At 41.1% G+C, this 16,379-nt stretch overlaps 1 long non-coding RNA gene across 1 annotated transcript in view; it reads left to right on the top strand.

Annotated features, from left to right (window-relative positions):
- The window catches only part of LOC129737009 (uncharacterized), a 208,567-nt gene that overhangs the window by 171,331 nt on the left and 20,857 nt on the right, over nucleotides 1-16,379 (top strand). Inside the window, exon 5 of the long non-coding RNA XR_008734310.1 lies at nucleotides 4,127-4,278. This is a non-coding gene — a long non-coding RNA (uncharacterized LOC129737009). The remainder of the gene's footprint in view (nucleotides 1-4,126; nucleotides 4,279-16,379) is intronic.

Raw genomic sequence — 16,379 nt, forward strand, 5'->3', positions numbered from 1 at the left:
GATATTTTAAATGTATATGGAACTGTCCTAGCCAGGAACACTGAACAACCACTGAAGGAATAGATAAGCAGAAAAACATTTAATTCATATTTCTGTGCCATTTTACTGTGATTTTTAAAGAAGCTTTGTGGAACGCCAAGCTGTTTTCTTTTTTGCAGCTGGGAGGCTGGATGAGATGTAAGCTTGAATTGCGCTATTACTCTGGAATTCCTCAGGCTTGTGTGGGTTAAGTTAGCAATAATGAATAAATTATTGTGGCAGTGAAAAAGCGTTTAACACAGAGGTTGTCGGTTAACAGCAGGGTAGGACTGGGACAATTGTACAGTACCACGAGGGCTGGAGTAGAAGCTGGCCCAGTCCCACCATGTGTATTATCTGTGTGTCGGTGTTTTCAGGAGCACAAGGATGTAAAGGAAGGCATTATGGCAAACCTTCAAACCATGCCATCAACAAGACTTAGAATCTAAATTATGCCTTACTAAAGACAAGGGGAGTTTTGTCAATTATTTCAATGGGAGCAAAACTGGCCCTTTGTACACAAGGCTTTGTACTACTTTTGACCAATCAGGGTGGTTCCTCATGCTACCAATTATCTCAGCTGTCATAAATTAAAGACAAAAAGTTATAAAGTGGTTTTAATCATCCTGGAATTCCTGGGGTGATTTGCAACTTTTGCTGTGTGCTGATCAGTGTTTGGCTCTCCCACGATGTCCCTCTGTCTTCCCTAAAAACCTACTAGAAGTTCAACTTGAAAGGTTTTTTTTTGCGAGTGATACTGTTGTGTTCACCAGATGTTGTGAAGCTAAATTAAAGGAGAGCTTGTACTAATGGAATTTCCTAGAAGTTTACAAGTGAATTATTATGGTTGGAAAACTTAGGCTATTTAATATATATTTCCATAGAGGCATGAGGGGAGGACTGTGCTGAATAAAGTAAATGTATAATGATGAAAAGGGAAGGATGCCCTTGGTTTGCCTTGCCTTATTTTGAACTTGATGAAAACTGGATCAGCCTAAAGATAGATCAGCCATTCATCTGTCCAGATTACGTTAGCCAAAGTGGTTTGTCTCGTACCGTTTCCCTTTCCAAAACTCACTGGCCTGGCCTGGCCTGTTCAACAAGGATCTGCTACGTGCTAAAATATTTTTAGAATAATTTTATTTAAAATAAATAAATAAACAAAAGATTGCTAAGAGGAAACCAATTCCATGACAGCTAGGTTAGAGTGATCTTGTCTTTAACTGCAAATACCACTTTATTAGATTTGCATGTAAATAGGTGCTGGATAACTGTGTCAGATGAAGAGAACATTTCAAAGTCATTTGCTTTCTGGAAAATAGAACAGCTCAGCAGGACTGGGAAGGCTCCTAACTCGAGATGTATTATGTACATTCAGTATTGGAAAAATTGGTCTTTGCAAGTTTATAACCCTTACAGGTTTCCCTGAAAGATGGCTGCCTCTCTGCAAGGCCTCTTGCCAATTGCTGCTAAATTGCAGCATGGTGCAATTAAAAGGAATGAGGAAATGAGGCCTGGCATCAGTGTAGGGCTACAAAAAGGTCTTATAGGGCTGACAATAGAGTTAATTACTTGAAAAATCAGTGCGTTAGTAAAGAAACTGGAATATCACTTTTTCCACTAGATACTTGTAGTTGGACACTTGATCTTTTTCCTCTTGACACAAATACTCCTACTTAGGTATACTGTGATTGCTCAAATAGTGATCATGTCCTACAGTGAGGCAGGGCTTAGGGCCGATGGATTCTGTGCCTAAGCTGTTCTCCAGGCACCCTCAAAAGCGGCGAGGCCAGCAAGGCTGTGCTGGCTCTGGTTTTGTTGGGATATAGACCCTCCCCGTGCAGCTGGTGGCAGAGGGTCTGAGCTTGTGCTCGTAGAGATCTGGGTGGAGGCTCAGATGGCTCTTACCTGTGAAGCAAATGACTTGCAGGACGATGCAGTGTGTGTTCTTTGGGCTCCTGAGGGCTCAAGCAATGGAGCAATCGCTGCTAGCTCACACCCAAACCAAAAAGCTCTGAAAGGAAATGTTGGATTAGACCAGAATGTTTTCAGGCCAGAATATTCATATGTGCAAGATAGCTGTTTCCCTGGGGATCTGGTCATTCCCAAGTGTGAAATATGAACTGACAACTGATTTCAGTCTTCCTGAAAACTGCAGAAACTAAAAGTTAGGGGCAAACATGAACCTAGTACATGTTTTTATTAGTAGTACAACTATTTTGGTACTATTATTTTAATTTTTAATTTTAATTATTTTAGTATTATTATTTTAATTACTCTAATTTTAAAAATTAGAATTAGTACAAAGAAGTTTGGAACCCAATCCACACAAATTAGGAAAATGTCTCTTAAAAAATGATGGTATCACTAAACATAAGCAAGCCTGGCCCCAAAACACTAAAATGCCTTAACCAAAGCAATTTGCATCACTCCAGGGCAGAGATAAAAACCAGAGGACCCTTTAAATGTATGCTGAATCATAATTTGTCTGGATTATTTTGTTTTAGATTAACCAAGCCATTGAATTTTCTTATGGTTGATTTAGAAATTATTTCAGTGTGTCAATAATTACTCAATTTTAATCCAAATCTCATTTTAATTTAACTTTTGTCTAGGAACACATGTACATATATCTAGTATATGTGTGTTCATGCTTGTGCATTTATGTGCCCATGACTGCTTGGGCTTGTGACCTCAGATTTGGAAGACTTGGGTGGTGGTCTTGATTGTCCTCCTGCTGTGTGGCTTAATGTTTGTGCTTTCTGCATCCCCTCTTGCACTTCTCTCTTGCTTATGGATGGCATAGCTTTTGGAGGAAAGCTTGCTTTGTTTTACTTTTCCTGTGCAGTTTTACAGTGGATACCAGGGCACAATGTTGATGGAGATGGTCACTTTTGGTACCACCGAAACCTGAAGGAGGGAAGAAACTTTAGGCGTGGTTTGGCTGCAGGCTTGTGCTAATGATTAGCACACATAATACTATTTGTAAACACTGGAGTTTAAAATAACATCTGTATGGTTTAAACCGATGTCTAAGCCCAGGCTGACTAAATACATGGTTTCTGTAATGTTCCCTGGGCCTTGCATTGACCATCTCTTCTGCAGTTTAAGCACCAAAAGCCAAACATTAGTTGCTGAACATGAATGGCCATACACACTATTCACCAAAGCTGCCTGCACCTTGGACATCACGCCCTCCCGTGTCCCCTTCTCCCCACCGCAGTCCTGCAGGGCAGCTAGAAGACACAGCTATCCATCACCCAGCTGAACAGTGACAGGCAACTGTCTGCCTGCTTCATACCACCTCAGCTCTACTGATGTATCAGACAATAAATGGACCCATTTGTCAAAATTCCCTGCAAATCTCTATTAATTGGAAAGCGTGCTTCTTGCCCTGCAGTCCGCATGGCTATCGATGCCGGCTCACCGTGCTGCTGTTCCCCAGGGACACCACAGCCAAGAGGAAACAAAACGGCTTCCAAAGAGCTCAGCAGCTGCACCCTGTCAGCCTGTTGAAAAGCAGTCTCCCTTAACAATGGAGTAAAACATTAGCGCTACTGTTTAGACATCACAGGCTTACCCTCACTGAGCACTATGTTTGTGTATCTCGTGGCTGCCACGTACAGGACCTTACCCATCCATCAATATCATCACTTTGAAGAGGGGGAGAAAAAAATGGCAGAGATGTTCCAAATGGTTTCACACTAAAAGGAAGCAGCAGACTTTGTGTTTGGCACCGCATGCTGGAGGTTCCCATGCTGGGCAGCACCTCTCCCCGTGCATGGGCAGGGTGAATCACCTTTGGGGCATAATGCCTTTGATTAAAACTGGCAGTTCTGAATCTCCTGCTGGCCCCAAGGCAGCTTGGTGAAATGTGACTGTTTGTGACAGCATGAGCCCAGAAGCCTGTCATTCCATTTCTAGCCTGTTTTAGTGTCGATGCAAGCCTCGCCAAAAGTAGTTCTCCCAGTTACACTTACAGTAAAATACCCTCTTGTCCTGGAACCTTTGCATTAATTAAATGAAAATAGATCAAGTAAAATCAAAGGTTTTCATTTGTTGATTAAACCATGATTTATGTAGCAAATATCCTCTTGTCTGTTTACAGAAAATGTTGGCTTCTGACTAATACCACACTACCCGGCTGCAACCACAGGCTGTGCTGGAGCCCTTCAAACCAGGCTGCATTCTCCTGGGGACAGCATCGCCCCACATGGCCGCATCCCCTCCCTTGCCTGCCTTCCTCTAGGCACGGCTGAGGTAGGTTTAGCTGCAACATCGGGTCTTATTGGAAACGTAAAATGTATGTCTAATACCGGGGCAATTTAACAGAGCAGTTCCAACAGGCTGAAAGCAGATTTGTATCAGCACATTGATTAGTTGCTGGAGACTTGCAGAATCTTGTATTTCTGATGGGCCCTGGCCAGAAGAGCTCTATTTGATGATACTATTCCTGCTGAGTTTTACACCAATTTCTCTTTATTAGCCCCATTTCCTCTCCAAGCAAATCTACAGGTATTGGGAGTTTGAGACCTGTGGCCCCGTCCCATCTGAAATCTCTAGCATCTGAGACATGTTATCTAGGAAATTCAGACTTAAGAAGGGCAAAGAAGACAGGCATGCAAACAGAGGTGAGAGAAAGAAATGGCACTTACCTATTTTGATTTTGCTTGTGGATCCCAGGCTCCATGAAGACAAAGGTAAACCTAAAAGTAAAGGGTAATTGGATATGTCAGCTAAATGAAAGGTGCAAACGTCAATGCAGACCCTCTAGAGCCCTCAAATTAATTTCTTTGTGTATGGAAATACTGGAGTGGAAACACCAGGCACAGCTAATAGTTCACTGCAAGCTATTATTTGCAAATTTCAGAGCATATTGTTGGAAAAGAGGATTTCAGAAATCAGAAGAGTAATAGGATCTGCAGTGAAAGCAGGGAAAGGCTATTGGACTTGGGCTAATTCTAGTAGAGTGAGGACTGAAAAAGCAGAAGAAAATGCAGGTCAGCTATCAGATACAGAGACTTGGTCTCCCCAGTGGATGGATTGCCTGTTTCTAGCCTACATTGATCTCAGAAGTTCGCTTCTTTGTTGGAACTGTTCAGACTGTGGATCTGGCTGAAGGTTTATAAAGTTGCTTTTGTGCAAACCAGTTGAATCCAGCCTCAGACTAAACTGAAGTTCTTACAGGCATTTTAATCCTCCAGGAGCTAATGAATCATCTGATACAAAATAGGAAAATAAACAAGGTTTCAGATGTTATCAACACTTAGTTCAGCACCTAAACCCACTTTGAAAAACAAATACCCTGCCCATCTCAAGGAGACTAGATATGTCACATGGTGCTAGAATGCAACCAAAGAAGTTGTACAAAAAACTTGAGGCATATTTTTCAAGCTCTTAAGGCTGCTTTTCAGGGTTGATGAGAGTGTAGGCACCTGAGCTTTCTGTAAGCTGACTCATGCAAGACTGTGTGCTAGGTTAAATCACAAGGCAGGAATGGCTATCTGGTTTGCTGAGCTTTGTGGTAGGTTTGGACTTCAACTCTGCATTGCAGCTGGGCAAGTACCTTCAAGTAGTGTCCTTTGAGCATCATCGCTCCTGCTGTGCAGGACTGTTGCATTTCCCCCCCTGACTCAGCTGCTCAGCAGATCATGGTTCACATGCATCTGACATGTGGGGTGATAGAGCAGGAAAAAGATTATAACGCAGCTCTGTGAATACATGAGATGGTGGTACCTCTGTGGGGAGCGATGGTCTCCAGATGTCATAGACAGCTTTGAAAATCTCAACCTCTGTGATGCTAGAATTCAGATCATAAAATGATTTTCATTCAAGTCCCTCTCTCCACCCCCCACCTCTCCCCCTTAACCCTGTTGTAGTTATTGTGCTGAAATCTTGGACCAAGCTGTACAGAGCAGATTGTAGGTTTGTGTTTGGGATGCCTAATGTAATGGGATTCTTAGTTCCCAGTGGTGTTGCTGGGGATAAGAAATAATTAAATTAAGTAACCTGCACTTTCTAATATGATGGCTTTGATTTCAGATTGCAGTTAACTTGTTCTTTGTCTTTCTCATCAATACGGTTAACGTTTCAGATTAATAATCTATCGCTCATCTGCTGGGTAAAACTTGGATAAGAAAGAAAAAAGTACTGAAAGTTCACACAATTTTTTTGCCGTGAACTTCTTCGACCTTTGAAAAAGAGATTCATAACTTTTCTAAAAAATATTTTCCATTTTTACTCAGCTCACTTCCTCGTTATGCCTGGGAACAAGAGGCAGGAAGCACCATAAATCTTGTGAAAAAGCCTGTTCTGGCAGGTTTCCTAGACCAGCTTTGCTGATCATTGAGTTTTGGATCATTTGAATAAACTTCATGTAAGTAGCCAAGCTCATGCGCTTCTCCAAGCCGTTTGCAAGCTCCAGTCCTGTGAATCCAACTCATTGCTTAGTCTAGGCAGCCTGAACTCTGCCCTTTCCTGCCCAGCTTTCCTTCACATATAAAGCACAGTTTTAGGGCTGCTCTGGTTTGTTGGATGAACTTGGTGCTAATGTGACTTTCAGCTTTACAGCCAAGTATAACATAAGTAGGCGTCGTGCAACCTTCCAGCTTTGCTTATACATCCTAATCCTGTCTGGTGATACCTTGTGCTGTTCAGAGGTTGAATTTATCTGAACCGAGTTTACCAGTTACGCTAAAACACCATTAAAATCACTTTTCCTAGGCTTAGCTTGAAGGTAACGAGTGGTTCCCCATGCAACAGAGAAAACCAGCTTTGAACCTCAAAGAGGGAAGCAGCTCATGAAAAATGACTTGGGAATAGATTTTCAGATTCATTCCCTTCTCATCCAGTGGTGGCACAAGGCTGTGTGATAAGCACGGTAAGGTAAATTAGCGTGGCAGGCAACCAGGGAAAACGGCTGTGCGTACAGGTACATGTGCAGTTGCTGTCCCCAGATGTCTGCCCAGCGATGCCAGTCGGGTGCCAGTATTCTCTCAGGCTCTAGGTCCATTTTCGTCCAGGAGAAGTATGGTATTTGATGAGGGCAGTACAGCACTCGCTGACAAAGGGGTCTACTGCCTGTCACACCTTGACTTGTTGAGCACTAACACAGCCCGGGGGATCACAAAGCTGTCATTACAAAGCATTAGCATGAGAAAAGAAGCACTCCTCATGTTTTGGCATGTCACACCCAAGTGACAGGGAGCACAAATACAGTCAGGCACAGAGAACACTGCAAGTCAATGTCGGCTTTGACAATGTTGGGCACCAAGGCTGTCACTCCTTTGACACAGCCCCTCCTTCCCCCTACCCACGCTGCCATTCGCAACAGCAGCTCGCCCACTGCTTTTATTTCTGCACAATGTGTCAATAATTACTTGTCAGGCCTCTGCTTATAGACCTGGGATGGTGAATAAACGCTTATTATGCCTGAAAAATGTTGCAAGCGTTACCATAAATCTTATGTTACAAATGCACACAATAGGGGCTATTGACATGGAGGCAAACACTCACATTAACATGTAAAGTCATGCTGCCGAGAATGGAGTTTGACAAACTAACTTGCAGCAAAGGAGTTTGTTGACCTTTTCTTTGCCTTCCTGGCAACCGGACTGGGCTTGTGTATATTAAAACCCCAGATGAATGGGAGTTGAGAAAAGATACTAAACATCTTCCTGTTAGGGCTGCTGGAGTAAGGATGCTCCACATCTGAGAGCACTTCAGAAATGGCGCTATCGGATATCATCCATCAGATATACAGGATCTAAGCAAGCGTTCAAAAGCTAAAGTTGACTGTATTTGAATTCAGCAACTTCTGCCCATGCCTGCTTACTCAGTAGAGGCCCTAACTGAAACATTTTGGACTGGCAGCTATTCCTGGCTTGCCCCTGCAAATGGCATCTCTGCTGCTGCTTAACGTCTTTGGTTTTCAGGTTGCTTCTTGCAGTGGGTTGGAGGTTTGGTTTTGATGTACTGGAATAAATTGTACAGAAGGTATTTATGTCAAAGGTACAGGCGTCATAAACTGAGCTCAGAATAAGAATGTTTTATAGAAACTTTACAGAAATAATAATTACAGCTTGCATTTGAATGCTTAACCAAAGACTTAAACCTGATCTTTTTTTAAGCACACAGGGATCTGTTCACTCCGTGCCATTACGAGGGACAGGTGAACTTTACAGGATGGTTCTATTTGTAGATAATCGGAACTACTCCCTGTAACATTTCATTGGTTTCCACTGGTTTAATTTTATTTTGTGGTTTCTGATGGCTTGCTTTCTTTATCTGGTTCATCTTTGAAATGTTCTTGTTTAGGTTATGCCTATTTGTTCCTGTATCAAGTGATTGAAGTGATCCTATACTTGTTTAACCCTTTTGTGTTTTCAATATTACTTCTCTCACAGCTGCTTTCTGTCGTTTAATATCTCCTTCTAATTACTTCTAAATTTTTTTTTGGCAGTGAAAGTTCAGTTTCATTTTTATTAGCCAATTTCCCATAAGCTTTCAGTCCTATGTAACCTATCTGGATCTAGTGATCCAGAATTTGTGTTTGCAAAGTCCAGAAAAGAATATTTTAAAAGAAATGCTGTTTACACCACAATGTTGTTAAGAAAATAGGAACACGTTTCTTTTGGCTATAGCCTTTACAAAAGACATCTCCTTTCAAAAAACCAAACATTTGTTTTGCTTATAATAAAACCTAAAGTGTGGAATGTATTTGACCTAAAGTCTTTAGGCAATCCAAAAACTCTTTGGCAAATAAAGTTTACATTGTATACATAACTAGTGATTTGCATGCATGTTGTGGTACACAGATGAAAGTGTAAAGCCGTACGTACCAAATGCGGTCAAAATTGCGTGAGAGTTTATATGTATATATGTATCCGTAAACCGGCCAGTTTACCTTGTCAGGTCAGTCTGATGTTAAGATAATCTCTGGAAGAAACACGTGGCGTGGCCTGGATTCATCCCACTTGATTTGAGCTCTGGTTCCACAGCAATTTAAACCAGTCTCGGTTTGTGCCGCTGTTGTCTTGTTTCCCATTCCTTACACACGCGTGTAAACACACACTGGTTTGTTTACACCCGTGTATGCAGCCCTGGGCATCCTCCTCCCTCACATCAGGTCAAGTGCTTGGTGAGTTGCTTCAGGGAGCTAAGCTAGCAGCAAACTATTGGCTTTTTTTTGTCTGATTAATTTTCTTTTGGCTTGGTTCCCTGAACTGGTTCACTGCAAATTCAGACAAGCAGAAGGGAAGGGTCATAAACACAGCAGGGGCAGAGAGGCAGGGAGTGAAGAGTTTTAGCTTTTGCAGAACCACACCTTTAGGCACTACATAATTCACCTGAATTCGAAGGCTAATTATCCTTGTCCTTATCCTTCTGCAGTCACTGAAGGCAAAAAGCCACCATCAGAAGGCTTTTCAGATCCCAGTTTTCCCTGAGAGCTCTCTACTGACAGTCCTTCATTCTGGTGGTATTTGACATAATGAATTTTCATCACTGTTATCTTAAACAGACCATGTCGGCTTTGTTTTAAGTTATGCTGATGTCAGTTTGGGATAAATATATTGATTGCAAATGTTTTATCACTGTAAATGAGATTACTGGATTGCCCTGTTGCTGCTTAGCAGTGAACTGGGAAACTCACCTTTTCTCGCTTGGAAAGAGGGGTTTTTGCTTATGACTCCCTGCCTTCCTCTGTCTTATGAGAGCATCTGAAAGTCTCCATAGAGTGTCCTGGGGCCATGCTGAGCTGACCTAAATTCTACCCTGAATCTAATGTTTTCTAATGGCTAGGATTCTCTTACAGCCTGGGACTAAAGCACACAGAGAGGTGTAGCAAGACCAGTATGTAGCCTTCATCAAATGACTTTTTATATAGGGAAGCACTTGAGGTGAAGCTCCTAGTGTTTCCTCTTCCGTAGCTTTTTAGTGCCGTCCTCTTCCGGGAAAAGGTCTAGAGAGCTGAATTGCCAAATAAATAAATTGGCCTTTTTCTTTCTGAGCTCTGCAGAAATTCAGAAAGATGAAGGCTGTAAAAGGAAACTGCAGCACAGAGGAGTTGCTTGTGTTTGAGAGCCCCTTTTTGCTTTAGAAAAAATAGACTTAGAAAGCCTATTCTATTTCCTAGGAAGAAAGACTTTCTAAAACACTTACAAGGAATACTGTGTACGCTTAGTATTGTAATGTTTATGACTTTTTCCTTTAATCCAGTGCACAGGAGTCACTTCAGTCTTCAAACAGTGAATGAGGTATAAAAGCTAATAAATCCAGCTGTGCTACTTCATAACCTTGTTTATAGAGCATTATGCTAAATTAAAACATGTCTCTGTTCCATGAATCCGCACAAGCGATAGGCGTCTCACCCTCCTCTCTCTGTTAGTAAATGTTTCAAACTGCTTATCTGCATTCCAGCAAGTCTCTTTGTTCTTTTTGTCCCCACTGTGCCCAGGCTCAAACTTTATGGAAAACTGAGAAAATCTTAATAGCTGAATTCTTTATTCACAGATAGATACTGCATTCTTTCCCTGCGTTGCAGAAGGAGCCCCGGAGTGGAGCCCTGAAGCAGTTTAACTGAGCATTGCTTCCAACTAAGGACAGGGAGGGAACAGGGTTAGATTTAACTGTAATTGCAGGAAGAACTCGGAGAGGCAGAACTTAATGAGGAGCACTGGCACTTGGCCTGGCAGATAAAACTAAGTTCATCTCTTAAATAAATAAATAGTCACATAGGTTTTTCTCAAATACAAGTGGGCAGGAATTTAGTCCCACAAGCAAAAGTTTCCAACTGAATGGCCTCCAATCCTTGGGCTCTGCAAATGTTATATCCCTGCCAGAGGTATCAAGATGTTGACAATTTAAACTGGGAGGCTTTCATTCTCTACCTTTTTTCCATGCGGCTACTTCCAAAGTTAATCTCATACCATTAGGGAAATTAGAAGAAACAGAGAGCTAGTCACTTTGGGTTTTGTTTTCACTTTTTTTATCCTTTAGCTTCTGACTTTTGAGTTGATTGGAGGTTTGCTTCAGGGCTGTGTTCTGTAACAGAAAACCTATGCTTATAGCTCTGCAAACAGCCCGTGTGACAGTACCAACATCTGCTAACGGAGGCATGATGGGCAGAGATGGGCTGGTTTGTGATTTTTGGCCAAGTTAGCTCTTCCAACAAGAGTCACTAGTGTAAGAGCAGTTGTACTGACAAAACTTCCAGATTGTAATTTTGTCACTGCTTATAGGACATGACCTTTCCCTCCCAAAATAACATAGTACAAAAAGCTAAATAGTTGCTTAATAGCCACTGTCTCCTATACAGACTCCTGAGATTTTCATGTGAATCTGTGGGTGGAAAACAGGCACGGGATTAGCGCTGGTAAGTCTCTGTGTATAGTGGTGTGCTTTGTTTATGACCCCATTAAAAATCTTTTGAAACTATTATACTTCTGAGTTGAATCTTGGCATTCTCTTTACATACAAGTCTCCTGAGGTCCCCTGGTATGCGGTTTGTAAGGGTCTCTCAGGAAACCTAGGGGCTAATCTTCTTTGCTTAACCTTAAAGATTAAGGAACGAGGGACAGAAGAAGGGAAAATTTGTCTCTGGAAATAATATGATCTAAGGTCTATATGGAACTCCTCAGAAAAATGTTCTGCTGTTATTGGTGTTCAAAATCTGCTTTTAAAATAGAACTTAAATATTTAGTCATTCATCTTGGCCTAGCTTCAGCATTTTAAATCTCTGAAAAGTACATTTTTTAAGAAGTGTATCATTTTTGCCTTAAAAATGACAACTACTGAAGTCAAGGTTTCCATGTTCAAACTGTTAAGAGATGCTTTTTTTTCTAGGTCATCTCAGCATAGCTATAAAATGTTACCTTATTATTAGACCTGACCTTCCAGATCGGAGGGTAATATTCCTTGACAGAAGATACTGAGATGGAGCAAAATAAAGTTTGCTAATAGAATCCCAGTAACAAATTTTTCTGTGGAGAGACCGGCACTTTGTTTTTTAAAGACTGAAATGCTTCATCAGGATACTGAATGGTGTGGAAGCAGTTTTCCTCTAAAACCTATTAGTAGCTGTCGAGGGCTCCTAGGCATCAAAAATACAAGGTGGTACTTTGGCTGAGGACAGTGATTTTGGGGTTGCCGGATTATCTAATGGTTGTCATGTGGTCTGGTTTTATTCACTCCAGAATTTTGATTTGCAGTGATTTGTTCCTCTCTTGTGCTACCCCAACCTCATGATGACAGGTTGCCCATTTTAAAATGTCAGATCTATGTCTAGAGTAGAGTTTATATGTACCACCAAGAGGAGGGTTTTGGTTGAGATACTTTGTAAGGTGCCATGGACAGTGCTAATCTCATGCCAGAGCGTGCAAGTATCTCCCCATAAATTCAGGAAACGCTTTGAGACATGAGGGTCAGGCATCCACTGTATACACAGAGGGAGCCCGGACTTGGCCTTGTACGCCTCCAGCAACTGATCGAGAGTTTCTGTATGAATTAAAGCAGATGATTGATAAAGTGCAATATGTAGAGGAAAAAAACCACCCTCTGCTTCTTTTTCATAAGCATTGCCATGAGTCAGCGGCACATGACTGTGTCCTTCAAGGTTACATCTGCAGGAGAGGACAAGTAGAGCAGTCTGTCAGGCTGAGCACCAGAGCACGCTTTCAGCGGATTCCCTGCCCTTATCTTGGGTTGTTTATGACTCCTCTGGGAGGATGATGACCTTCTATCTCCTTTCCACGGAGGGTGGATTTTGGTTTGAAAACATCCTTTTTGAGAGAAGTGTCATAGACAGTTGGAGTCAATTTTATAAATCTTAATTCTCAAAACATAGTACCAGCAGACTTTTGTGTTTTACTTATAATGGTGACAAATCCAATAACTACGGAGTGTGTTAACCTCTCTGCAGCTGCAATTTTGTATATTTTGCTGTTTGTTGTCTGAATCTGACCTAACCACTGAGAAACTGAAACCTCAAGTTTAAGTGCAGACTACTATAAACTACTGTTTTTCAGGCTCTTGTACTGACATACCATTGCTGCAGGGCAAATGTATGTGTGGTTACTCCAGATTATAGTTCTGTCCTTCTAACTGTTGAGGGCAAAATATATAGTTTTAACTGGTTTGTGCATACCAAACCCAATTCCTAGGATTTCTATTAGGAGTGGATGCTATATTCTTTTTTGAAGGAAGTTATCTGCCATTGCTTTCTCTCTGCAAAATAATCTTTCCAACAGAATGCTTTTACCTCAGCCTCATGCTGAACTAGCATGTCTCGTTCAAAAATGATCCTTAAATTTTATTACAGCCTCTTAGACATTCTGGTACTGAAATGAGACACAGAATAGCATCTCACTATAACACGGTTTCTTTCTTTCTTCCTTTTTTTGTTTTTTTTTTCTTTTCTTTTTTTAGACTGGCCTTCTGAGCCCTCTGAGCTCTGAAATGCAACTTCCATCCAAAATGCAACTTCCTTCATTTGCTTTGACAGCTGATCTGCGCATTCCACTGTTTTCCAATGGCAGGTGATTATTTTAAATGGCTCACCCTCGGCCTTTGAGTTTATAATCATTTGGCATAGACTTGAATTTTTTTGTGAGTGAAAAAGGTCTTCGGCCCATGTCTCCTAACTCATGGGCAAGTGCTTCTGCCTCTAGAGTGTTACACAAAAATATGCTAATGCTGTTACTAACGTGCACTCGCCATGTTTTTCATTGAAGAGAGCTGTAGTTGTTGCGTTATGCTAAGCACAGTGCCATTGGGACCTATTTAAGGATGCTCAGGGAGCAATTACTGTGTTGGGCTTCTGGTGGGACAGAGGTACCTATTAGCTGGTCCTGAACTACCCGGGTAAGAGTAGTAAGCTGCAAACTATAAGTGCATAGATGTAATTTGTATGGATTGCTCTTTCAGCTAAATGCCTAAATTGTACTGCAAGTGAAATTCATGACTCTCCAATCTTTCATTCTTCCTTGGATAAACCAGTTCCGAAGGTTAGGAGAAAAAACAGATGTGATATATCCCAGTTTTAGCGAGGCTTTTGACAGTGTATCTTGTAGGTGAAGGAGAGAAATGTGGTTAAGATTAAGTGACCATAAAATAGGTACGTGGTTGGTGGCAGTGGGACTGGGGGGGATATTAAATTAATGATTAAAAAAGGTGTGATGTCAGACTTCGAGGGCATATCAAAGAAGTAGTTTTGTAGCTGATTGTGCTTGGCTCACATATGGTCAACATTGTTATTGGTATCTTGGATTATGTATTTAAAAGTTGGAAGTATGAGATTTACAAAGAAGAGTGAGCTGGGAAGGGCTGCAGATGTCCTTTAGCGTGATGCTGGCATTCAAATATTTCTGATAAATAGAATAAATATTTGAGAATAAGACACTAAAAATCAGTAAAGCCAAATGCAAAGTGTCATGCTGAGAGAAGAGAAATGCAGGATTACCTGGCAAGTCAATGGAAGTGCAGAAAAGGATGTGGAATGTGTAAGTTTACAGACTAAAAATGAGTCAAGTATGGTGTGTGATTGCAAAAAAGACATCTTATTCTGGTACGTATTTGTGAGACTACCATAGCTTAGGTGGTGGTTACTTTTGCTGTATGTAAGAAGTTTTTATAAAGAAAACGCAGGCATTTTTCTCTGTATCAGATAGAATAAGTAAAAAAGTAATTGGAATAAATTACTGCAAAGTTGCAATGATGAAAGTTTTGAAGCACTGAAAGATGTATCCAAGGAGGCTTAGAATTTCCTTTACTGTACATTTTTAGCAACAAATTAGATTGAAATCAATCAGGAGTGGTCTTGAAATACTTATCCAACTGTTGTGCAAGGGGAAGAACTTGCTGACCTTTTGAGTCTTCCTTTTCTATGATAATCTGTCTCAAAAATCAATTCCTGCTATTTTGCCTACAAGAAATACAGCTTCTAAAATTTTCATGTGTGTAAAGCTGGTTTTGTGACTGTTTTCCACTTTGTTTTTTCCTCTTATATGTTTTGTTTGATTTTGCCTCACACTTGTGGATGTTTGTTGGCTTTAAGACATGCACAGAGCTGGATGGAGAATGATGTTTTCCTATATTGAAAATATTGAGATTTCTAGAACATTTTCATCTACTTATGAAGAAAGAAAACTAATTTTTTCAAACAAGCTCCATAAAATTTGGGAAAGGTCAGTGTAAAATATTAATTTTTATATGTTTGGCATGCTTTGATGCATATCAGTAATAACACATGGAGAGAGAGATGTGGAATGAAGAGGGAGGAAGAAAATACTAATGTTGTTTTTAGAAGACTAGGTTCATGTCATTGATTCTGAACAAATACAACAAAACTGCTCATTAACGCAGTACTAGTAAGTGCTTGGACGACAGACCTAAGTGTGAGAGTTGGGGTTTGAGCACGCAGCTGGCATCTAGCAGTACAGAAAACCACTTCAGGCCGTGTTGCTCTTCGTGCCAGTGCCCATGCTTTTGATGTGGCTGCCACATGTGCACGGCCTTGCCAGAGCTGAATTAGACAAACATTTCATTAGAAAGAAAATTGTCAACCACTACTTTTACATGCTTCCAAGAACAAATCCTTCCCTCTACCCCACCCCCACTCCCAGTACAGTTATTTGTGGGGAGGGAAGCTTTCTGGATAAGTACGCTAATTTCTTGATTGTGTGAATAACTGGAACTGGCCAGATACAGGATTTGCCACCTTGATGACAGCAGTGCTGATAGCAAGGCTAGGAGTTCTTTTGACTAGTGATAGTTTTGCATGCTTGTTTTCTGGGATCACAGAGAGGTGTCTTGGTGTCTTGATTAACATCATCAGACCTCAGGTTAGCTGTAGAGATGACAGCAGGAAGAGAAAATAAATCCATTAATGAAATTGTGTGAGTCATTGCTGGGTATCCATGTTAGAGTAACGCTTTCTCACCCTCCTAGCAGGATACGTGACCTCATATGCCCACAGGAGACTATCTGTTGGATTTGTTCCATTTTGTGTAATTTTGAAATTCATGAAGTTCATTGAAAGGATTAATTATGTATAAGGCATGTGCCTGCATGTTCTTTTCATCTGTGAACGTTACCCTGCACGCCGTTATTAGGGGCCTGATTGGACTGAACATTTTGACAAGAATTCAGTGACAAAAGGGGCCCATTAGTCTTTGAAGTCACGGGCCAAGGAAGAGGAATGCAAGTAACATCAGTAATGACCTCATTTAACGTGTGACAGAGTACAAGATAATCATGAAAGGTCATTGTAATATAGCTGCGTTTTACTCTATATGCTGCACTGCTCATGTTTCAGCCAGTCTGTGTTGCAGTTTTAATGAACTCTGAAATTCTCTTATGTTCAA

This window comes from Falco cherrug, chromosome 10, assembly GCF_023634085.1.
Source record: "Falco cherrug isolate bFalChe1 chromosome 10, bFalChe1.pri, whole genome shotgun sequence".
NCBI lineage: Eukaryota > Metazoa > Chordata > Aves > Falconiformes > Falconidae > Falco > Falco cherrug.